Source organism: Tachypleus tridentatus, chromosome 10 (genome assembly GCF_004210375.1).
Source record: "Tachypleus tridentatus isolate NWPU-2018 chromosome 10, ASM421037v1, whole genome shotgun sequence".
NCBI classification, from domain to species: Eukaryota; Metazoa; Arthropoda; class Merostomata; order Xiphosura; family Limulidae; genus Tachypleus; species Tachypleus tridentatus.
The window spans coordinates 77,498,859-77,525,506 of record NC_134834.1 but is presented as its reverse complement, the minus strand read 5'-3'; the positions used below and the strand labels follow the sequence as shown (position 1 = coordinate 77,525,506).

General features: G+C 33.1%; 1 long non-coding RNA gene across 1 annotated transcript; it reads left to right on the top strand.

Annotated features, from left to right (window-relative positions):
- The first annotated feature begins 588 nt into the window (after positions 1–588).
- Positions 589–20,368, top strand: LOC143228124 (uncharacterized). Its single transcript, XR_013015205.1, has 3 exons — positions 589–658; positions 2,770–3,019; positions 20,094–20,368. It is a non-coding gene; the product is annotated as an uncharacterized LOC143228124 (long non-coding RNA).
- Positions 20,369–26,648: the final 6,280 nt, after the last annotated feature.

Here is a 26,648-nt window from a genome sequence, read left to right as displayed (position 1 = left end):
TTTGGTTTTTGGTTTAACAGCTGGTTTATAACATTGCAATCTATGTTTACTTCTGTTTCTATATCATTCTCTTCTGTACACTGACCGTTATGATCAATCTGATATTTCATTTCCAAGCTGTGATTCCAGATATCCAGGCGAAGTAAATTTTCTTACAAAGCGCCATAATGAAATTTATGTTTTTATATAAATTGCCTCATAAAACTTACATCCATCAATAAAGAATGGACGAAAAAACTATACTTTCAAGCTTCGAAACTTGTATCAGTACACGAATCAACATAATCTTATCGCACTTAACAAAAACTGATATATTTCAACCTCACATTATTATAAAAGAATACACCTTTTTTATTCTTCAAATACATTTATTTGCCTGACACTAACTTTGTACTGAAATATAGGTTGTATTTAAGTTGAGGGGTGGTTTAGGAATTCGTACAATTTAATATGAGTCAAAGGTTTTTCTTCCTTGCATCTGTATAATGTTAATGACTTTGACACTGACATACTAGAATTGTGGGATACCGCAGTAAATATTTAACAAGACGACATGCCATTATTGATGTTTCACTTTTTTTGTCGTGTAGACGACCAACTCATGCAAGGAACTTTGAAGTCCGTCAGAAGATAAAATATCAGTGCTTTCTGTGCTTGGGTAAATAAGGTTTTCTTTATTCTCTGCTTTATAAGTGTATTTCAATATCACGTTATTTCGGTAGATTATTTCATATGTAAACTGACGCCGACTTTAAACGAAATACAGACTTTATTACGTGTAATCATTTTTATTGTAGTTTGTGAAAAAAGGAAATTTTGAATAAATATTTCAAAACAATTTGCATAATCTATAAATTAATTTTATTCTTGTCTGTTAGTCTCCCGCTAGTACAGCGCTAAGTCTACGGATTTATAACGCAAAAATCAGGGGTTCGATTCCTCTCGGTGGACTCAGCAGATAGCCCGCAGTGGCTTTGCTAAATGAAAACACATACACTCTTATCTGTTATCTTTTTTTAAGAGCAAACCTGCACAATGGGCTATGTATGCTGTGCCCACTGAAGGAATCGAAGTTCTCAGGGCTACCGCTGAGTCGTATGGATGGGTTTTATTTATAGAGCCTATAAAATATGAAATGTAATAAGATGTTTTATTTTGATATCAATGTGTAGTTTTAATTTTTTTCAATAATGCATATTAAATGCTATAGATGGAACCACTTACCCAGAAACGAGCACTTTGAATCTTTTTATCCGTACTTTCTGAATAACTGTAGACCAATGAAATATTTTTTTATTTCAGTTTTAGTTATTACTGTCTGTTTTAATAATGTTAATTGTTGCATCCAACATGCTGAATATTCAGTGACTGCTCCAGGCTGAGTGGAACAAAGGCTCTTCCTGTTTCTTAGAGCACGAAATTTAATACAGGCCAACAAGAGAACGCTAACAAGATATTAATTTTATTAGCCTAGAAATCCTGCACGTTAACATCAGTTACTGGCGACTACTTCTCGTATTTTACAGAAGGCCTGTTAGTTGTTTCTTTTATATGCTACAAAACGTTTCTGTTTGACTATAAACTGTCTTTGTGTGAGACTCACGCTCATTGTTTTTGCTCTAAAATATAAGTGAATCAGTATAACAACGTGAATATTTCAGTACAAATCGTACATGGGTGAAGTTCACTAGAGAATGTATGTTGATAAGTCTAACGTAGATGTTTTGTTACAACTTGTATGTGAGTGAGATTTACATGGATTTTTTTTTCACTAGAGAAATGTATGGATAAGATTGACGAAGATCACCTACTAAAAATTACGTGTGGTAAAACTCAAGTGGATTTAGAGTTTTAAACCGCATTGAAAAAGTTGCGAAGTAAATACAGTTTGTTTGTTTTTTGGTTTTGTGGAATTTCGCACAAAGCTACTCGAGGGCTATCTGTGCTAGCCGTCCCTAATTTAGCAGTGTAAGACTAGAGGGAAGGCAGCTAGTCATCACCACCCACCGCCAACTCTTGGGCTACTCTTTTACCAACGAATAGTGGGATTGACCGTCACATTATACGCCCCCACGGCTGGGAGGGCGAGCATGTTTAGCGCAACGCGGGCGCGAACCCGCGACCCTCGGATTACGAGTCGCACGCCTTACGCGCTTGGCCATGCCGGGCCTGAAGTAAATACAACCTGTGTTCAGGTTTTTCAGTATATTTTGTTTGTATTTAGTTGTAAACTGAAGAAATAACTTAAATTGATAGACGTCATTCTAAGTATGTACTGTTCATAAAACCAAGCTATACAAGTAGAACTTCCCTAGAAGGTTGGCCTTTTACCAGTGAGAAAAGCAGTTTATACCAACTAGGGTTTAACAAAGAGTATGTTGTAGTTAAAACATATACCGTGAAAATGATTGAGGATAAAAACCCTCGTAAAAAAAAGACGGGAACAAAAATTTTAAAAGTTTTGAAAATGTAAATTTAACTATACTTTTGTGGTTCGCTTGGAGGTCGAATGGATATAACAGGCGAATGCTCTGTCTTATTTTAAACTCTATTTAATTTTAGCTTTTGACAGAATGCCTCGGATTAGGTGATTTATTTTTCCACACACACACACAAAAAAAAAAGAGAACCAGGAGCCATAGATTTGTTAGAGCCTTGAATGCACATTGTGGTAAATTACCATGTATATGACATAGTTACATTGGCGTTTTAACAGTTTTTGTTCACGAATGTCTCGTTATTGCATCATTCACTGAATCTCTTTCGCAGCCCACTCTCTCCATAGGGATCCCCATCTGTGAAGTCAAGCATGACCTGTCCATAAGAGATCGATACCTTTCGCTTGTGATGTTTCATCTCTGACTCAAAGTGATTTTCACAAGTCCACCGCTAAACGGCCAGTACACTGCCGTCCAGATTACATTTTGATGAACTTCTGCTGCACGTGCTCTGTTTAAAAAATATTAATCAAGACTCTACGTATAATGACAACGAGTCTCAGAAGGATATGAAAAATTGGGTAAGAAATTAGCTTAACGTTTTATTTCTGTTAAATAAATAAATATACATCAATAGCATATGTAACCCATGATTTTGACACTAAAAACAACATGATTTTGAAATACTGATTATGACTGTAGAATACAGTTTCCAGAATGTATGGATCAAAGACACAGAGGTACCAGGAGAATTATAGCATTGAAACATGTTGATTATTAAGTTTCTTTATTAGGAATAGTGTGGCGTATAAAAAATTCGCAAAACTTTCTTACACGCCTTAAAAAGCTACATTTTATGAAGTAACTATCTTTATTGTTGACCGACTGGTACTTCTCACAACTGCAGTTCACGGATGATAATTTTACGGGTTCTATTACTTAGCTCGGATTTGTGGGTTTCATGTATAATGATTGTTTCTCCAGTTCGAAAATGACTAAATTAGACTGAACACGTTAACTGAAACTTTTTATTTAGTTAGTTCTCAAATAGAAATTATCCATGGCAAAACGTTTCTTAATTCCATATTTATAAAAATTTAAATTTTGAATATTTAAACCAGATCATAAAGGAACATAACTAAGCATCAAAAACTAATTAAAAACATTTTGGCGGATGATAGAATACACAGATAGTAATGTCACATGACCGTAAGTAGATAATTTATATGGTATATGATTTTGTGTGAATTGGCTAATTAACAATTGGATATTCTTGTTCCAAGATAGCCATGAAGTATATCCACTGATATGATTAACAGCCTGTGTGGATATAAGAGTTTAACATTGTTATTATTTGCCTTAGAGCAGGTTTTTGGCTCAGCAGCCCTTAAACTTCTTCATTTTTTATCTTACTGCACGAGTCTTCATCTCTCAAGTTGTCTAATAGTATATTTACTTTCCTATCCGTAGGCCGTTTCTCTTGCATTTTTCTATATAGGACTTGGAAGTCTTTCCTTACACGATGCACCTCACCCATGTTGTTAACCTTTTCTTCAGATTTTTAGCAATCAAGGTTGCTTTTCCATAAGATCTTAACTGACTATTCATATTCAGTTGCTACGTTTAGCTGATTTGTTTTTTATTCGTTTCTAAACCTACGTCCCCATACTTTCTTATCTTATAATGCTTCCTCTTCTCAGTGTCCATTCTTGGGTTACGTAGAACCGACCGACCAATGTTCACAAAGAAACTTTCCACAGTTTAGTCAAGGCTCGCTCAAGTATAAAAAATTCAAAGATGCTTTGGACAGATGCTAAGTGTACCAGTTAGTGTATTACTAACCACAGATAAGGCCTGGCATGGCCAAGCGTGTTAAGGCGTGCGACTCGTAATCTGAGGGTCGCGGGTTTGCATCCCCGTCGCGCCAAACATGCTCGCCCTCTCAGCCGTGGGGGCGTTATAATGTTACGGTCAATCCCACTATTCGTTGGTAAAAGAGTAGCCGAACAGTTGGCGGTGGGTGGTGATGACTAGCTGCCTTCCCTCTATTCTTACACTGCTAAATTAGGGACGGCTAGCGCAGATAGCTCTCGAGTAGCTTTGTGCGAAGTTCAAAAACAAACAAACAAAACCTCAGATAGGCTTGACCCGTACTTTTATATTTTTATTGTTAATCTGATTGCATTATTAATAGATGTTTTTCTGTAAAATTTCACACTGCATTATATACATAATGTTCTTTCCAGCAGGTAACAATGGAATTATTGCTGTAATTATGAAATATTCTGCAAAGGAAGTGCGTTACTAGTGAATTTTGTCTTATTTTATTCCAGGAAGATATCAAACACGAATCTGAAGACTTTATATGAACATGTGAAAGACTAAATAAGTAAAATAATGCAATTTAACATGTTTTTCGTTTACAACTGTAAGCAGACGTTAGGCCTAATTTAACGTTTTTTTGATGTCTAGTACTTATGTTTAAAAACATAATATGTTTATCCTTTAATATTATAATAAATATTTCATGTATGTTTGCTAATTTAAGATTTTTTCCTTCCTTGGCTGGTAGTAAAACTTGTCATCATCACGCTAGAAAAGTAGTTCACTAACTGCTAGTAAGGCACTTTTTAACAACTGAGCTACTACTTTATTCACCTATCACAAACAAAGTCCGTCCTCGGGCCTTATCTCAGGATCATAGACGACCACCTCATTTGGCGCCAAGTTTTCCTGTAGTGATTTTTTTCTCCGCTTTATGTCGAACCCAAGACCTCCCGGACGCTAGCGGAGTGCTCTAAACTGAGTTAAATGGTTAACCACTAGAAAACAGCCGAAACCACCACATATGTAATGATATATATGTATAGTAATTAGTTAATGCTCACACAATAAATTTCAAGAAGTAACTTGTTTATAGATTTAAATCATGAATATTCTTTAAATTTTGATTCTTGAAAATATGGCACAAGTGTTATTGAACACAAAGGGTGTTTTCACATATCAGTTAGGCAAAACTGTAGAACTATTTCAGTTACAATGAATACTTTAAAATTTAAGTGGTATTGAACATCAACGCTCGGCATGGCCAGGTGGTTAAGGCACTCGACTCCTAATCTGCGAGTCGCAGGTTCGAATCAACGTCACAACACACATGCTCATTTTTTTAGCATTAGGGGCGTTATAATGTGACGGCCAATCCCGCTATTCGTTGATAAAAGATTAAGCCAAGAGTAGACGGTGAGCGGTGATTACTAGCTGGCTTCCCTCTAGTCTTACACTGTTAAATTAAGGACGGCTAGTTCAGATAGCTCTCGTATAGCTTTACGCAAAATTAAATTAAACATAACATACTTTAAATACACAGAATTTCAATATTTTAAAGAGCGAATTTCTAAACTTAAACACGTAGCAAATAAAATTATGATGTACAGGAGTGCGAAGTCCCAGCTATTTGACAAGTTACAACTTTAAAAAATATATATGTATATTAACTACGTTAATTATTAAATATTGCTTAAAAATGAATTATATCGTTCAATAATCCGCCCACTTACTTACTGTTTATGAATGACATCATTTTATTTGATATCATCGCTAACATTGCTCATTAAGTTTGGAAGCTCTGCTTCTGAAATTTTTATGAGAATTGAGCACACAGTGTATTCCCTAGTGACAAGAAAGGAAACTAATATCTAGATTGTTTGTGATCCAAGCTTGGTTGAGAAACTACGAAAACTGCCTGTGTTCCTCTTCTATATGCATAATTGATTTCCCTTTTTCACGTTGTTATTGTCGATCGTAAAGAAGATATATATATATACAAGTAGAATGGCAGATAAGTCCTAATAATTACACAAAACACTTCTAGGATCCACGCATACTGCATGACCACAGAAAAGTAGGTACCAGATTTTTTTTCTTATCAATGATTTAAGTACTGTTTGTTTGAAAGAAGAACTCAAATCTGGTGAAATCTACCTTGGTTAAATATTTTTAACTACTACGAAAACGTTAGATAACATATTGTCTGCGATTTTGTCATGATAATCAGTTTTGTTTGAAGACTTCCAATCACTGAAATATTCGCTTATTTATTTTCGTTTAAAAATTCATAACAACCTATTAAACTAATAACCTTTACAATCTTTTATAATTAAAGATCAGCTCTTTTCTTAACAACATTTGAGCATGAGATTCATTTCAAAATTTAGAGCGCTTAACTAACTTTGTTAGTTAAAAATATAAAGATAAAAAAATAAAAAGATCTGTACTGTTAGGGTTAAAAAAACTGAAAGAACTTGGTTAATTTATTATTCACTTTTCGGTTAAGTACTACATCCCGGTCGCACCAAACATGCTCATCTTTTCAGCCTTGGGGGTTGTTATAATGTGACGGTCAATCCTGCTATTCGTTAGTAAAAGAGTAACCCAAGAGTTGGCGGTGGGTGGTGAAGACTAACTGCCTTCCCTCTAGTCTTACACTGCTAAATTAGGGACGGCTAGCACAGATAGCCCTCGAGTAGCTTTGCGCGAAATTCAAAAAACAAACAAACAAGTACTTTATAAAAGTGACTGTTTATTTCCAATTCTTTATAAAAATATAATTATCGTTTCGAATCTTGTTGGGAAATATTATTTTTACTATAAATGCATTGGAGACTTGAAAGCTTAGATCAATATAGAATTGTTGGCACTTTACAAGACTTACTATTATCTTAGGAAGTACAAGCTGATCACTTTTAGACAAACGGTGAATAATGACAAATTGGATAATAAATATAAATTGGTATTTTTGCACTAGCAACAGACATCTCTTTATGTCTGAGGTGTTTTGTTTTATTCCACCATCTATTCAAAGCAGAAAAGAAATGATCAGCACGTTATGAATGACATTATGATCTATGATGTGATATATACGGATTCAGTTTGTGTGTTTGTTTTCTTATAGCAAAGCTACATCGGTGTATCTGCTGCGGATTGATTTATACCTTCTCCCGAACCAACATGAATATATTTATAAATATAAGCAATGTAAGAATCATGAGCTTATGTTTTTTATTTATTTCTTAAGATGCTTTAAAAATTCAGTGTATCAAATATAGTGTAACACCTGAAATCGGTCAGTATATAGTGTTTTATCACTCGAATAACAGGACAACGAGTTATTTGACTGGAAAAATTAAAATCATTTGATATAAGTTTCAATAATTGTATTCACAATGATTTCATCATTAAAATTATACAAAACTTTTGATATATATACCAAGAACGCTTAAAATTATATTAACCAAAACATAGTTAAAGATTGAACGTGTTGAACAAACAAAAAACGCGTTATTCTGAGCATTTATTTTTAAATTTCGCTCTAAGTTACATGAGGATTATCTGCGCTAGCCGTCCCTAATCTAGCAGTGTAAGGCTAGAGGGAAGGCAGTTAGTCATCACCACCCACCGCCAACTCTTGGGCTACTCTTTTACCAACGAATAGTGGGATTGACCGTCATATTATAACACCCCCCTACGACTGAAAGGGCGAACATGTTTGGTGTGACGAGGATTAGAACCCGCGACCCTCACATTAGGATTCGAGCGCTTTAACCACCTGGCCATACCAGGCCGAGATGAAGAGACCTATAAACCTTGAAATTAATACTTCTAGTTATTAGTGTTATTCATGACAAACTGTAAGGCTAATCAATCACAGGATAAACGGATTACAGAAATGAAAGAACTTCAAGTCTTGAAACAATGGTTTTGACAAAATTTATAATATTTTATCAATTGTCATTGTTGTATTATTAATAAAATTCGTTACGGAGTTTTCAACGCATTCCGTACTACATTTAGCGTGTGTGATTTCTTATAGCGAAGCCACATCGGGCTATCCGCTGAGTCCACTGAGTGGAATCGGACCTCTGAATTTAGCGTTGTATATTCGTAGACTTACCGATGTATTAGCGGTGAACGCTATATTTAAAAACAGGTGCTCAAAGGTAACCTCATTAAAATGACTAACATCAACAGGGTGTCCAATCTTTAGTGTAATATAAAAATGACAAAAACATGTTTTAGTTAATATCATTTAATTACAAAAGGTAAGATTAATTTATGGTCAAAATTTTATTGTACTTGCTCATAATTTAACAAAGTGAAAGCTGTTTAAATTAAAAATTAAGTGAACAACAATCGCTTTTAATTATTAACGTTTACGATAACAACATAATATAAATCTTTTAAGTGTTAGTTAATCATTATACATTAAAGTGAGAAATTCATATAGTTTTCCTTTTTAAGAATATAATTACATTTATTTGGAAGTAAGTTACCAAGTATCACAGCTCTCTGTTTTTACTTTATACGTTATTAAGGGCATTGAAGGTTACTAGAATTAAAAACATTGGTTCATGACCAAGCATGGATTCGTGGTTAGCGCAGCGCTACGGGTAAGTTGCAAGGTTCTTTGAACTCTCCTCCAACTTTCAACTGTGGGCGCATCATAAAGTGACAACCAATCAGTCCCTTATTAGATTTATAGAGTCGAACAAATTCCTTGTGGCTGAGGGTGTTGCTAGTTTGCTATTTTCCGTCTATTCAGCTGTTCAAAATTAGATAGCTGTATATCAGCTCTAGGGGCTATTTGACCAGAATTTCTCACAATGTTTTCTTCATGTTGAAAACACCAATTCCAACAGTGGTTCATCAGGTAAATAGGAATTATGTGCAAGCTACTGGCACACAAATGCTTTTTTACTTCACCAATTAAATTAGGTCATGTTCGAATACCAAAGAATGGAATAAAAAGGTATCGTAAGAACTAATATTTGTTGATGCAAAATAATTAAGTAGAATAATATAAAAACGGAACAGTTTACGTAGGTATCACACTTACGTTTTTGTTCCTAAGTTTTCATGCAAAAGTGCATTAAAAACTGTTTTAAATTTACTATCGTAGAAACATGATGATGAAGAAAAAACGGATCCTTGGCTTTTCTTTCTTTAACACAATATTCTTAAGAAGAAGAAACTAAAGACTAAATACTGTTCTAAAGATATGATGGCTTTTTTGGATGATAGTTACAATGTGAGTTGGATCCATCTTTTCATAATGCCACAGCCACAAGTATGACTAAAGCTAATGTTTAAGAATTAACACTTGAGTATGAGTTGCTACGATAAACAAGATATTTTGCAAAAAAAATATTTAAGTAGTCTTCTTCGGATGAAAAACTATGTTTTTTGTGGGTTTTTTTTTTAGCTGAGTCTAACAGTTATTGCCCATAGACGTGTAATTGTTCAACAAATAAATCTCTATTTCTTTGGTAACACTTATGATATTTTAATTATTTTCTAGGATATTTCAGTCTTAGCTTGCACACTTTCTAAAGTTCATTTTCATATATCTCTGAGTATTCCGAGTGAGAAATCAGTCAAAATTTTTTTGTTTGGTTTGTTTTGAATTTCGCGCAAAGCTACACGAGGACTATCTGCGCTAGCATTCTCTAATTTAAGAGTGTAAGACTAGAGAAAAGGCAGCTAGTCATCACCACCCACCGTCAACTCTTGGGCTACTCTTTTAACTACGAATAGTGGGATTGACCGTCAAATTATAACGTCCCCACGGCTGAAAGAGCGAACATGTTTGGTGCGACAGGGATTCGAACCCGAGGCCCTCGAATTACGAGTCGAGTGAAACCTTTTTGTATTCAGTTCTAGTGTCAGAAACGATGAATTTATGTTAACAGACAGCTAGACAGTTGGCATGCACGTGATAATTCCAAAAGGTTGAAACATACTTAGTGAAAACAAACAAACCAAAAACAACTTCAACTAAATCGAGGGAGGATTAGCTTTTTTCATTGCTTTCTTTTCTCTTTTGCGAGTTTGAGTAATGTTTGTCGACAGGTTATGTAATTCATTTTCGTAGGTCATGCATAATTCAATGCAAAACGACTTGGCGCTGACTTAACAAACGGAGAAAAACAAATAAAAGAGAAAACATGTCAAGAAGAGACAGGTATGTATGTCACGATTTACATAAGTAAATAACAGTATTAAAATACTAACAATGATTACTTATTCCACTGTAAGAAACCTAGATTACATTGAACTGCGGGAGAATAAAGACGTGGTCTTCTCACGTGACGTAATCAGTTCGAAAAAGCCAAAGGTGAATGAAAAATTTTTCGGGAAATCGTTTGAGATATAATTTATAACTGATGCTTAAAATTAGTTAAACACTATGTAAGTATATATGTGCTACATATCTATACACGTGTAAATAGATGATAATTAATCATTATATGAACCCACTAATTAGAAGGGTTGTCTACATACTTTTGGCTATGTTGTTCATCTATATACGTGTATATAAATTATAATTAGTCATTTTATGACACTATTTATCTAATTGAATTTTCTAAATTTGGAAAAGTTTTAATTATGTTTAGTTTATGTAAATATAAACTAGATTTCCAGAACCTGTTTTCTTAACTGCTACTGTAGACAAAGTGGTGGTCGGGTCTAATATGTCAACGGACACACTTCTGTGGAACAAGCTTATACTTCAGGAAAACTTTACCTTTTAACCCCATTAAACAAGCTGTTTTCGAAGTATTTTATGCCATTTCTTTTTAGGATTTGTGGAAATACTTGGATCATATCTCAACTGATCTAAAGATGAAGACAAAAACACCCTTTTAAGTCATTGTAGTTCATGAAAATGTTTAGATCATATCTCAACTTATGCACAGATGAAACAAAAGAAACTTATTCAACTCGGCCTGGCATGGCCAGATGGTAAGGCATTCGACTCATAATCTGAGGGTTGCGGGTTTGAATCTCCGTGGCACCAAACATGCTCGCCCTTTTCGGCGTAGGTGCGTTATAATATGACAGTCAATCCCATTATTCGTTGGTAAAAGAGTAGTCCAAGAGTTGGCGGTGGGCGGTGATGACTAGCTGCTTTCCCTCTAGTCTTACACTACTAAATTGGAGGACGACTAGCGTAGATAGTCCTCGTGTAGCTAGCGGATAGTCATCACCGCCCTCCGCCAACGCTTGGGCTACACTTTTACCAACGAATAGTGGGATTGACCGTAAATTATAACGCCTCCACGGCTGAAAGGGTGAGCATATTTTGATGTGACGGGGATTCAAACCCGCAACTCTCAGATTACGAGTCGAACGTCTTAACCCACCTAGCCATGCATGGCCGAAAAGTAGGTGATTTGTGATTACAATATCATAAAATTATACATAGGCAAATGGAAACAGTTTTTTTTTGTCAAAAAGAAACGACCAGAAATGGATAAGTTTCAATAATTTTACCTAGACAGTTTTACCGAAGTATTTGTACGTTTTAATTATCATATAAGATACTTTAATTGTTAATGAAAGTTGTAGGGTTAGCCATATATTGTACATTATGTTTGGCACATTTTAAAATACGTATGCAGGATTATTCGCAATTAAATTGTATCTAATCCACGAAATAATGTTACGTTATCCTCTCCCCACATAATCTCAAATAATCAAATATTTGATTTCCTTTAATATGATTTCTGTCCATTATATCTACCTGTATTTTTAAAACCTCTTGGTAAGTTTTTACAATAAATCACATTGAAGTTAGTGTATTATTTTCGATTGATGAGAACACGGTTGTATTGTTATTCTTTTCCTTAATTGTTAGTAATAGAAGTTAAGATTATTGTGACCCTGTGCATTTACAACTTGTTGATAAAGATGTAAATAAGGGTGATTATTAGATTACTTTCTTTCCAGTAAGACATTTCAAGTAAAAAAACAAACAAATTTAATCTTAGATGCTATTAAAAGTTAAATAAGTTATATAGGCCGTCTAGAACCTTATGTTGGCAGGTAGTGACTACAATACACTTGATGATTTGAGGCTAAGATAAGGTTCTCCGTCACATTCTCTGTTAAACATTTGTCGTGGCAGCTTTGAAAACTTAGGATCGTATTTAGTATTTGTTATAACTTGGGTTACTTACCTATCTTTTGGCGTATAATAGTAGCAATTTTTTTCTATGCATGATTACACTTTCTTTAATCTCAGCAATTTATGTTTTACTAGAACGGTCCCATTTCTGTGTTGTTTCGAAGTGCATTAGCTCGATTGCTTAAAAACCTTTTGTTTCCGTAGTAACTTACGACAGTCCAGAATAATACTATGCTATCAATTCGCGTGAGTTCACCCAATTAGATTTGTCTCACAGATTGTTGTGCACAGTGAAAATTGAATTAGCACTTTTGGATTGGCAGCGTTCGTTTATAATTAGAAGTAAATCATCAGGCAACAAATCATTATATCATACTTTTTGTAATATTAGAAAACGTATTATCATGAATTATTAATAGTTCTTCTTAGCACCGTAATGATTTTGAGGGAAAGTACGTGAGTTTTATTTAAACTTACTATCAGGTTTTTTTGGGAACAAATACATGTATAAAGTACTTAAAACTCCCTGTTTAAAAACAACAAACCCTATAGAGTAATGTATAAGTTTCATAATTCACAGATGTAAATTTCAAAACACGTTATTTTTAAAATATTTTATGATTCGGCCTACTATCTGTAAATGCAACTATAATTTTCAAATAAGGAATACTTTATAAAAAGTGTTTTTCTTGTTTTCAGGTTCAAACAAAAAGAAACTTTAATATTGTTACATTTTTGTTTGTAGTTAAACACAAAGATTCTCTGCTTACCACGAATTTCGAAACCTGATTTTTAAGGGTACAAGTTCGCGCACTATTCAATTGTAACTGTTTTTTTTTAATTTTGCACAAAGCTAATCAAGAGCTATCTGCGATAGCCGTCTCTAATTCGCAGTGTAAGACTAGAGGGAAGGCAGTTAGTCATCACCACCCACCGCCAACTTTTGGGCTACTCTTTTACCAACGAATAGTTGGATTGACTGTCACACTATAACTCCCCCACGGCTGAAAGGGCGCGCATGTTTGGTGCCACCGGAATTCGAACCCGCTACCCTCGGATTACAAGTCGAACGCCTTAACCCACCTGGCCATGCCGGACCTCAACTGTAAATATAGAAATACAAAAAACTGAGAGTGTGGTTTCTTTAGCCTTTGGCTCAAAATATCAGAATCTAAATCAAACAGACTGTACTAAGTACATAATCTAAATCAAACAGACTGTACTAAGTACATAATTTAAATCAAACAAACTGTACTAAGTACATATTCAGAAATGCTTTGTTTTGTACGTATTAAAATGTTAATTCGTTGTTTAATTTTCCATGTTCTTTTCATACATCGAGTTTTGGCAGAAACTTTAAAGAAAAAGATATAGTACAAAAATAAAAATGAATCATATGAAAAGTTTTAATACAATGGAGAAAACTATTAGTTAATAGTAGGTAGGATATGATATTATAGTACCACTAGCAATAACTTTAACCACACCCTTTTTGTCAGTACTGGTTTCTAAAGTGTATTTAACATATTAACGGCAGTTATATGTTGTGCGTCATTGCCATGAGGCCTTTCGTGTAATATCAGAGCCGGTCAGTCTGTATTAAATTATGCACAGCATTGATTGTATCACTCTTATATAAGTTTTATTTTCACAGTGTTTAATGCCTAGCTGAAAACGTGATCCGGTAGTTGGTAATACATGTTGACTTCAGACCGATTACAATTTCCTTGCCATTATATTTGATTGGAGGGCTTTTTGCAAGAAGAATGTAAATTTGAAATAACCTTTAATAACGTCTCCAAACCTTCAAACGCTCTCTTACTATATAACGTCAACCAGTGTTTGATCGGTAAACTATGCCGAACATAGCATATTCCATATTTGCATGTGCTCCGTGTCTTTTATAAATACCTCACATGCGAGGCATTACATATGTCTTATTGTTATATATTTCTATAAATGTCTTATTCAGAAAATGTTTAAAGTCTTTAAACACAGGTGAAACAGTCTATTTCTATAAGTATTTGATATATTTTTTATAAAAAAATAATGCCCATGTGTAACGTCTCTCATCCATAAATATTTTTATGAATACCACACACAAGACATTTCACACGTTTCAGTGTTCGACGGTTCTTAAATACCTCACGTGAGACATGTTTCACGAGTTTAAATGTTTGATGTTTCTGCAGATACCTCAAACGTGATTCGATGTTTCTATACCTATCTCACACGTGACACGTTCCACGTGTAATCTGGGGGCTTAGAAGTTACGCTATTTAATGTGATTAACAATAAACAAAGAGTTCTTAAGCGATTTCTTTGTGTTTTTGTCTCGAATGGTCACATAAAGATACATTAAGACTACACGCACTAGCCGAACGCAATTTTCACTGATAAACTAAAGGATAAGCAGCTAATTAACAACACCCGTCTCCAACGCTTGGGCTACTCTAATCGAATAGTGGGATTTAACCATCACCATTAAAACGTATCAACGTATTAGAACGGTTACAAAGTGCGGAGAGCAATTCTGCGGCATCAGGAAGCAAACCAAATACCTTTTGAACCACAATCTTATACGTTAACCACTATGCCACACCCGATCTCATATGATCATTCAGAACTGGAATATATTAACCATCTTCAATATTCAGAAAACAAATGACTTCAAGACAATATCATATTTATCTAACTTAATGCTATTTCGATATTGAGAACTAAGTTAAAAGTTGTGCTTATTTACTTATGTTCGAGTGATCAGATACGTTCATTTATCACTGAATGACTTTAGGCTTAACTTATCCAAGCAACATAATTATATGTCTCATTTATGTTTCTGGGTGGGTCAGTGGTTAAGTTATGGAATTTCAACGATAAATTCCGAGGTTCCATTCCAGGCGTTGAAAAAAACAAAAAACGTGTCGTTTGCGTACATTTTCATGTAAGTAAAGTTATGTAATATAGAGTGTGCGCACTTCATCACTATTAATTATTTAACAGTGTCTGAAGTGCAAAACAAATTAATGTTTACTTTGGTTACAACTGGCTTAAATTATCAAACAGCTAAAATTGAAATGTGGCTTCAGAAAAACGTATTTATTGTGGGTTTTGTGCCGCCTTCTTTATTACTGAGACAGACTAGAAAGAAGTACAGGTATCCAAGAGGTCAAAAATATTAATGTATTTGGCAAAATAATTATCTTCTGACGAAAACATTCATGGAATGTCAGTGTATGGAACAAGTATCATCTAATTGTTTTCTATGAATACACGCATTCCTACAAGATCGTGCGTAATGACTCAGAACGCCTTTGATAGTTGGTACTGACGTATGCATTGAACACTACACAACGTATGGCAGTAACCTGATAGTATTAGCAAAGTTCTCAGGGTGCAACGTATGTATAACGTTGTTGTTTTACTAGTGCAACAAAAGGACGTGTACATTAATAAAACATCAACACCATTTCCAGAGACATGAATAAATAAGATTTGATATTTAATCCAAATACGCAGTGATCTTTCGACCAAGCGTAGTTTCAATGTAATATATATTAAATAACCGCTTCGGTATCTGAAATGGAACAAGTTTTTAATGTGCCCCTTAAGCGTTTCATTTTTCTTGGGCAGGTGTTCACCGCCTTAAGCATCAAAATGTAAATTATGTTTCTATGAAGTCATGATCAAGGTGATTCACTAAGATTACAAAGTTTTCTTTGTCTGTTTACACACGAAAGACTGTGGTGGGTCATTCAACCAACAGAGGTCGCTTTTTACTTTTTTTCTTTATTCACTTTTAATGGCATTGAAGTCTAAGGACAAGTCTGGAATGGAAGTACCAAAGATAATTTTTTAAAAGTTAATTTTCTAAAATAACTTTGTTGGGACCAAAATAGTTTATGATGATTATAAAAAAAAGAGAAACTCATCGTTTATCGGAACAAGAGTCGCCATGTTTATCACTTTATGTCTGCAGGTTATAAATTGTTAAGTTTCTTGCTTTCAGAGAGATATCCAAAGAAAGAATCATGTACAATAAAAGCTACTAAACTGTTTGCTACGTATTTATACTGAAACGTAATACTGCTTCCTTGAACTAATACCCCAGGAAAGAATTTTAAACTATTAAGAATAAAATAAATAATTTACAATGATCAGATGGGTCTTCATTTTACTTTGTTAAATACCAAAGAGTATTTCCTTTATACGAAATAATAACATAAAATGAAACATTAAAACTAATCTTTTTTAATACTGAGTGATTTCTTAAGGGAATGTTTTAATTAGTCGTTTGCTGATCATTTTAAGCATTCAAAAGCAACTCTAATGAAGAATTATACAAAAGATAGGTAATACATTTTGACCTTACCTTTGAATTACTCGATATAGTTTTAAAGTATTTTTTTATTAATAATCACGATTGGAACTAATAAATGAAAGAAATTTACTCGAAAAGAGACATTTTTATTACCATTCACGTAAAATTCTGATCTTTCATAGACACTTTAATTTGTCTGGATAAATTAATTAAAGTGTATTTCTTTAGTTTGATTCATTTTTTTTTAAATTAATATATTAATATATTACAATTACTTCACCAAACATGCTCGCCCTTTCAGCCGTGGGAGCGTTATAATGTCACGGTCAATCCCACTATTCGTTGGTAAAAGATTAGCCCAAAAGTTGGCGGTGGGTGGTGATGACTAGCTGCCTTCCCTCAAGTCTTACACTGCTAAATTAGGGACGGCTAGCGCAGATAGCCCTCGAGTAGCTTTGCGCGAAATTCAAAAACAAACAAACAAACAAACAAACAAAACAATTACTCATCCAGTTCTTAATATTTCGTTTATTTCTCCTGATGTCTTTAGTTCATTAGTCTTAGGTGATAACAATTTAAAAAACAGCAAATTACTGTAAATGGCTGCATTAAAGAATATTAATTTCTTCTTGTCTTTTTTTCTAGGTCAGTCAGTTACTAAACTGAAGTATTGTTCTGTTCAATCAGCCTTTCTGTAATGTTATAATGTTGCTCAATTTTCATTATTTTATACTGTTTCAACGCTTCGAAACTTAGTCTGTACAATTCTTGAATTATGTACATTTTATGAATTGTAGAATATACGCGACCCATCATATTAATATAATGTATCAAAACTGCAGAAATAATCATAACAATATCTTAACACTTTTGGCAACTTTTAGAACTTATAATAATAAACAACATTTTGTGTTTGGAAAGCAATGTTTCTTGTAACATTATACATTTAGAATATTTGGATTATCCTATTAACCTAAACTGCCCGGTATGGCCCGGTTGTTAAGGCATTCGACTCGTAGTCCGAGAGTCGCAGGTTCGAATCCCCATCACACCAAACATGCTCGCCCTTTCAGCCGTGGAGGCGTTATAAAGTTACAATCAATCCCACTAGTCGTTGTTAAAAGAGTAGCCCAAGAGTCGGTGGTGTGATGACTAGCTGCCTTCCCTCTAGTCTTACACTACTAAATTAGGGACGACTATCGCAGATAGCCCTCGAGTAGCTTTGCGTGAAATTCAAATCAAACCAATTACTCTAAACCTCTTTCTCATATTCCTAATGTAATAGGTTCAGCATATAATAAGGCTAAGACAGCTAAATATTTATTGATACTGCTTCCAGTACAGAAAATAGAAAATTTTAGTTGTATTAGACGAAGCATATAATAAAGCTAAGATAACTATTGCATTAATATTAGGTAAAACACGTGACAAAGTGACTTAAAAAAATATGTGAACATGATGTTCTCAAAACTTTACATTTTATTTTATTTAAATTATAGTTAAAACTATATTTTCTGAATGATCTAAGTCCTTTTGTCATAAACCGGTACACTTAATCACGACATATTATAATGTATTTATTTTTCAATGTTATAATGCCAGTTTTATTCCTCTGCTATTACTATTCATCATGCCTGTCATATCGTTTAGGAATGTTTCTTCATTATTAAAGGTAATTCGTTAGTCTGAGTGAACTTGCTCTGCATCTTTATTTCTAGTAAAATGTTTTTTATATTCTTATCTATGGTTATCTTTACCACAAATGTAATTATTTTTTTAAGGTTTTCTTTACTTTTTTGGCTCTTTAAACGAGCTACTTAATGATTAAGTTTATCTCACGATGAAAAACTGTTCATGTGGTGAGTTATTTTTTTCTTGTATGATATTTTCATTTAAACAAATTAAATAAACGACAACAGCATCCCATTTATTATCATTAAATATACAAAGCTACTTTTCTTACTTATTCACGTATGATTCGGAAAATAATTTCAAGACATATCTATACAGTTCCTTTTCACAGTCGTTTATTTCTTTGTTCTACTTTAATTAGAGCAATATTAAATCGTACTATAAAATAATGTATAGTACATTTAACGTGGTCAGCAATCCGTATTTTGAAACATAGCTCCAACGTACATAGCTGATACGTGCAATGAAATCTAGTAAAGGACGAAAGTATGACAAAATTATCACGTGCTGTTTAAATTCATTTTTTCTAATCTTCATTTAAAGCAAATTAAAAGTGTTTAATTCATCAGGAAAATCATTTTGTTCTTGATTAAACAGTGAATTATGTGAAATTTAGAACTAACGTTTCGGTACGTCTAGCATAATAGCAAATATTTTTTTTGTTAGTGTAACGTTTCCTTTAAAATATATGGGAACAACCATGTCATCTTTTTATGTTTTATTGTTTTGAATAACATTTTTTCTCTTAACTGCAAAGTATCTAATACATGGTATGCCTGCTACTTTAATGAACACAAATTTTATTAAGTCGTTAATTTTAATTGTTATATTTATAAAGGCAATTTAATAATTGTGACTATATGTATAAATATATGTGAAACAAAACGAGCACATTTATTTCAAACAAAATTGAACTAATATTGTAAACAATTAAACACTGAGTAAATATTATAACATTTTATAACATAAAATAGCATAATAACATATAACATATTATAAATATTATAACATTTTATAACATAAAATAACATAATAACATATAACATATTATAAATATTATAACATTTTATAACATAAAATAACATAATAACATATAACATATTATAAATATTTTAACATTTTATAACATAAAATAACATAATAACATATAACATATTATAAATATTTTAACATTTTATAACATAAAATAACATAATAACATATAACATATTATAAATATTATAACATTTTGTTTCCTACTTTTTAAAGATATTTAATGCGAATGTTTTCCATGTTTACAGTTTTGAGTTTTTTCAACAATATTATCAGTTGAAGTTAATTTTTTCTCTATATACAATAAACACTAAGAATACCAATGTTGTTGTATTACGTATGTACGAAACAATGTTGTTGTATTACGTATGTACGAAACAAATTATTCAAGATAGCTTTCGTCAAAGGACTGGTTTGGAATTTTGATTGCAATTCCAGACTTTTGCAGGAAGGTGCACGTGTCAGTTGGGAATATGTTATACCATATGTTCACTGATAAAGCATTCTGAATGCACATTTTGTCCATCTTTGCAAGTAATGTAAGGTCATTTATATATTATTCTAATATTTAGAAGTTTATTTCGTGTAATATTTTTAACTTTGTATTTTGTACATAATAAATGTATGTTGTTGTTTTTTGTTACAGATCTTATTTAATATATTTAAACCGAGTCAGACGTGGCCAAGTGATTAGTGGTTGTGGATTGTGAATCCGAGACTTTACGACTCATCTACCATGGCACAAAAAGTCCTCTGCGCTAACAGGCCGTGAGCTAGTTTAAAAACTGACAATCAAATCCAACTATTCGTTGAGACAAGAGTAGTCCAAGAGATGGCGATGTGTACTGTTAACTAGCTACATTCTCTCTAAACTATAGGTTTAAAATCAGGACCTGCAATGCACAAAACATGTTTTGTAGCTTTGAGACAAAATTCTGAAAACAAATAAACAGGTGTTTGAAAAAAACAAAAGGTTTCATTGTAGAAAGCTCTAGGTATCCTTAAAGGTACTAAATATCCGACAAAAGTGAGTAAATAGAATCCAAACATTTTGCACCTTAAATCTGGAAAACACAGGAATAAAATAACATAAGGGGAATCATAAACTGTCATCAACCCTTATACATTAGTTCCAATAAAATAGCTAAAACGGTTATTATTGGATCTAGTTAAAGTACACAATAAATAAGTCAATAATCTTATGTCATGTAGAACTCTCTGTACATTAATGTACCAAGACTTATTCCTCTAGGATTCGAGATACTAGAGATACTGTTTGCATTTTAACACGCGCAATATCCGCGGTAAATAAACTACTGAAAGAAGTTCTTGTACTACGCTTGAAATTAATCCCTTATTTGTCGTGCTTTATTAATGAAGCTCGAGGTGAAATCTTTATTAATGCAACGAGTATTTACCTTCACTATGCTGCTATATATATATAAATATATGTATTAAAGTTTCTAGTTGGTTTATAACTTTCTTATACATGTATGTTAAAACCGAAGATTTAGCGACAACCAAGAAAATAGTTTAAAACGAAACATTTACCCACTGTTAAAGGCAATTCTTGTGTAACTTTATGTAGCTTAATAAGTAAGGTTTTTATTATACTGTAGCTCAATTGTATAACTTATTAACCAAAGACGAAGATTTATGACATACCGGCTCAAGTTGCCATAATTTATGCACCAGCAGGAGGTTTGTTTTTGTTACATTGTGTTTTAGATTATTGTACGTAAGTTACTAATATTTGCATTCATATTTTGTATTTATGGCAAAGCTATTATGACTATCTGAAACCGTTCCTAATTATTAATCACTGACCAGAAGGGAAGCTAGTCAGCAGCACTCTACAACCCACTGTCCTTGCTAAAGAGTTAACTGTCATACTTATAACGCATTCACAGCTTAAAGTGTCGGAATTATTTTGCGGTACTTTATTTACAAGAGAGAATGTTTATTTAAGCCTGAAAATATTTTATGTAAATATGTCTTGGTTATCATAAGCTTCATAATCACAAGTCTAGGAATTTTCATCTGTTTTTGTTATATGCAACCATAATGTTTAGATAATTGTTTGGTTCTCATCAGTAGTGTTTCGTTTCTCGCTTTTATCTTTTTCTATTGTTATCTCTGTAGTTATGAGTGTTTCCCATCAACCTGTAATGAAAGATTATCTATTAAAACATCTTCAATATTACAGTTTTTCTAACAAAGGAAATGTATTCACATTTTTTTGGTGTAGTTCCTGTTTCAATTGGCCCAGCATGGCCAGTTGGGTTAAGGGGTTCGATTCGTAATCTGAGACTCGCGGATTCGAATCCCCGTCACACCAGCGATGCTCAGCCATGGGGGCGTTATAATGTGACGGTCAATCCCACTATTCGTTGGTAAAAGAGTAGCCCAGGAGTTGGCGGTAGGTAGTGAGGACTAGTTTCCTTCCCTTTAGTCTTACACTGAAAAATTAGGGACGGCTAACGTAGATAGTCCTCGATGAGCTTTGCGCGAAATTCAAATCAAAAGAACAATATCTGACGTAATCAGTGTCAACGAACACTTTCGCCCAATAACGATTAATAACAAAGTATTATTATCTTTATGTATTTATTGCTAATACCAATTATTTATTTATTATTATTATCTACTTGAATTAGTTTTATTGTAATTTGAAAGAAATGGACAACCAATGTGTTTGTGTTTCCTTGTTAAACGTTTTTTTTTAGTGAAATGTTAACAATTTCTTAGAATGGAGGTTCACAGTGGATAGAATGAAGAAAAAATATAATTAGACTTTAATTAGTCTTTGCTAACTAAGAAAAGTATTTTCAACCGTAAAGATTTAATTAACGATTCTGTGGTGATAATGAACTGTTTTCTCGTATTCCTGTTAAATAATTATTTTTGGTCACCATCGATTTTGTATTTCATGATATTACGTTCACCGCGTGCGTTAGTGTCATTTCATGATTTTCAAAAGTCGAATCATAATGGTTCCAAAGTCATCTGATAAGTTTGTTAAGTGTATATGTTCACCAGTGGTTTCGAAACATCTCTAGTAAATATTTTTACCATAACTACCGTCCCCCACTGGTACAGCGGTAAGTCTACGGATTTACAACACTAAAATTAGAGGTTCTCTTATCCTTGGTGGACTCGGCAGATAGCCCGAGATAACTTTGCTATCAGAGAACACACACACAATAACCACTATAATCCTGACACCTACCGGTAAACTTTAGTATATTAATTAAAAAAACCTCTTACAATCGTTCTAATGACTTCGAATAACCTTTTCCACACTATTTTTTTGCATTATATTATTTATTCTCCATGATATGAAAAAATACATTTTTATTTAAACTAATTTTCATCTTTAAATAAATTATTATTAATACTGTTTTTATATTTACTGAAGATAACTTGAAATGAAAAGTTTTAAACATTTAGAATTTTCACTGACTACAATTTGATTCATTTGGCTAACAGTCACTGTTTTGAAGGAGGGTCTACGCTGTTATTTTGGTTTCCTGTTCTTTCAGGGTGAGTAATGAGCACAGAACCATGATATCATTCTGGGCTGGGAGCCAAAAAAAAAAATTATAGAGGCTTGGGACCCAACAGCGAGAATATCAGTGATGTCATTTAAATCCATCACGTCTTGGCCACAGGGAGTGTGAGGCCATTAGCGTCGTTTGTATCCGCAAGGTGGAGTGACAGGATTTGTAAACAGGAAGGTTTGGCAGCAGTTGTTCACAGTTATTATTGCATGGTATGTACAGTAACAAGTTTTTCAACCATGATGTAGATATCGCAATGAAGTGATTCCAGATATGAGCTGACAGATCTTAGTAAACAGTGCTGACGAAACATTAGTGTCCACCAGAATAATTTATAAGCGCTTTTATAGATTATTTTATATACTTCAAACATCTGAAATAAATCAGCGTTTATTATTTATTTTTTCAGGACAATCTAAAATCTTAGGAAACTAGAATATCTCTATGTAAGCTCAATTTACAGTTTTATTACTGAATTTTTATTTTAAATGTCCTAAAACTAGAGAATAAACTAAAGCATCTTAAATCATCCTGTTATACAATACAAATACACATTAAGCTTGACAATACAAATACACATTAAGCTTGACAATACAAATACACATGAAGCTTGACAATACAAGTACACATTAAGCTTGACAATACAAATACACATTAAGCTTGACAATACAAGTACACATTAAGCTTGACAATACAAATACACATTAAGCTTGACAATACAAATACACATTAAGCTTGACAATACAAATACACATTAAGCTTGACAATACAAGTACACATTGCTTGACAATACAAGTACACATTGCTTGACAATACAAATACACATTAACATTGCTTGACAATACAAGTACAATTACAAGTACACATTTGCTTGACAATACAAGTACACATTAAGCTTGACAATACAAATACAATTACACAACGACAATACAAATACACATTAGTTCTTGACAATACAAGTACACATTAAGCTTGACAATACAAATACACATTAAGCTTGACAATACAAGTACACATTAAGCTTTGACAATACAAATACACATTGTTTGACAATACAAGTACACATTGCTTGACAATACAAGTACACAAATGACAATACAAGTACACATTAAACTTGACAATACAAATTACACATTACACATTCTTGACAATACAAGTACACATTGCTTGACAATACAAATACACATTTTTGACAATACAAATACACATTGCTTGACAATACAAGTACACATTGCTTGACAATACAAATACATTGTTTGACAATACAAATACACATTGTTTGACAATACAAGTACACATTGTTTGACAATACAAGTACACATTAAGCTTGACAATACAAATACACATTAAAACCAACAATACAAATACACATTAAGTTTGACAATACAAATACACATTGCTTGACAATACAATATACATTAAACTTGACAATACAAGTACACATTGCTTGAATACAATTACACATTAAATACAAGTACACATTAAATACAAATACACATTGTTTGACAATACAAGTACACATTGAGTAACATTAACAAATACATACACATTGCTTGACAATACAACACACATTAAGCTTGCTTACAAGTACAATTACACATTAAACACAATACAAATGCTTGTTTGTTTGTTTTATCTGTTGACCGTACAATACATTAAACTTGAACACAGTCATCACCACACATTAAACTTGACAATACAAATTACACATTGCTTGACAATACAAATACACATTTGCTTGACAATACAACATTACTTGACATTAAGTACACTTGACAATACAAGTACACATTAAGCTTGACAATACAAGTACACATTAAGCTTGACAATACAAGTACACATTAAGCTTGATTTTTAATATGGTAAAATAAAACATTTTTCTTAAATTACAAACTTAGTTAATACTGTCAACCTCAGAAATTGTTTTTGTCCTCAATGGCTTAACGGTAAGCCCGAAGACTTGTAACGCAAAAAAAAACAAACAAACCAGGTTAAAATACTCGTGTTGCGCACAGCCCATTGCGTAGCTTATTGCTTAACAAGGAACAAAAGAAAATGTTTTACGCTGCTGCTTATTAGCAAACATTGACAACATATTTGACAGTTGTTTATAGTAAAAGAATAAGATATAATAAAGTGAATCTTTCAAATGGTAAAAATGTAGATTCGACAGTAAATTTCTAAAACAATTAAACAAATAAAATGCAAATGTTTAAAGTAATATAGACTGAAGAATTAACGTTGGGGTATTGAGAAAAACATAGACTAAATAATTAAAGTGCATGTTTAAAGTAATATAAATTTACAAGTTAAATTTGGTATGTTTTGAACAATAGTTTAAAAAGTTAAATTTCACGTGCTTACAGTAATATGGACTGAACAGTTGAAGCAAATGTGTTGCGGAAGAAATATTGGCTAAATCGGTAAAAATAAATGTGTTTTGAGGAACGCATGTACTTACGTTGAAAGTGTAGATGTACGACTGCAAATGCTTTTGTTTATAGAAACATTGAATGATGAATTAAAATACCTCTTCACTTTAACAAAGTGATTTACTTTTATTCTAATCATTTTAAGAACGCTGTAAAACACTCGAGAAACTTTCAGCGTTTGAAATACATGTTACGGAAACAAGGATAATAAAACCAAAACTACAAGAGACATCGTAGAATAATTCACTCGATTTTAAGGTTTGTTTGCTTATTTTTGAATTTCACGCAAAGTTACACGAGGGCTATATGTAAGACTAAAGGAAAAGCAGCAAGTCATCACCAACTCCTAGGCTACTCTTCTCAACTAATAGTTAGATTGGCCGTCACATTTTAATACTTCCACTGCTTAAAGTGAAGCATCTTTTGATGTGATGAGGATTTAAACTCACGACCCTCAGGTCATAAGTCAAGTGCTCTAACCATCTGACCATGCGGGCCGATTTCAAGGTTCTTTCTTTAGACGCAACACAGTTTAACTAAAAAGAAAATAAGAAACTTTATTCTGTAATTATGTGCAGTAAAACAGGACATGCATTCTCACAAGTCGATACAAATTAAATGTCTTAATATGATAGAATTCCAACATGACGTATAGCTTTGTTTATGTTAAGCACAAGGCTAAAGAATGGATATTTCTATTGTGCCCACGGCGATATTGAAACCCGATATTCACTGTTGTAATTTATCAGATATACCGAACCTCTAGAAAGTCATAACGGTGGAAATGTCCTGTAACTTGAATATTTACAGTTATATCATTTCCAACCATCGGATATCAAAGTTATTTGATTTCTGTTAATCAAAATGGCTTTGTTCACCAAATTTCGGGCCCGGCATGGCCAAGCGTGTTAAGGCGTGCGACTCGTAATCTGAAGGTCGCGGTTCGCATCTCGGTCGCGCCAAACATGCTCGCCCTCCCAGCTGTGGGGGCGTTATAATTTGACGGTCAATTCCACTATTCGTTGGTAAAAGAGTAGCCCAAGAGTTGGCGGTGGGTGGTGATGATTAGCTGCCTTCCCTCTAGTCTTACACTGCTAAATTAGGGACGGCTAGCACAGATAGTCCTCAAGTAGCTTTGTGCGAAATTACAAAACAAACAAAATCACCAAATTTCTGGAACTTCTATGTTTGCAAAATTTATAACCATTA